Source organism: Cynara cardunculus (assembly GCF_001531365.2).
Source record: "Cynara cardunculus var. scolymus isolate 2C chromosome LG 2, CcrdV1, whole genome shotgun sequence".
In the NCBI taxonomy this organism is placed as follows: Eukaryota; Viridiplantae; Streptophyta; class Magnoliopsida; order Asterales; family Asteraceae; genus Cynara; species Cynara cardunculus.
The window spans coordinates 54,496,680-54,497,278 of record NC_037529.1 but is presented as its reverse complement, the minus strand read 5'-3'; positions in this window follow the sequence as shown (position 1 = coordinate 54,497,278).

Here is a 599-nt window from a genome sequence, read left to right as displayed (position 1 = left end):
AAACATATATTTTATTCAAAAATAAAAATATCATCGCTTTCTTAACATCACATAAAGCCATATTATAACACCGACTGAGAGAAAAAATAAAATAAAATATTATATCGCTGCATTGCGCGAGTATGCTTCTAGTATATATATATATATGTATATGTAGCAATGAGTTCAAATGAAAACTCATTTTTTATTGTAAACATGAAGACAAATCTTGGTCATTGATCAAAATTTAAAAAATTAATTAATGGTTAAAAACATAAAAATGTTAATTAAGACGTGATTAGGACATAAATAGAAGTTAGAATTTACGTTTACCATGTTTGTCTTTTTATTTTATTTTTTAATAAAAAAACTTCTACCTCTTTAATTTTTAAACTAAATTATCTTAAGAGTGATTAATATTTTAATCAAACAAATCACATCAAAAATTGAGCATTTCATTTATTTCGATTTGACTTCCATCTCGATATAGTTTTTATTATATGTTTTTAATATTTTTTACTCAAATAGTATATATCTGTGTAATACTCATTATGAATATTTATGCACGTTCATATGTTTACAACAACTCTTTAATATTCATATATTAGTATGATATTCAT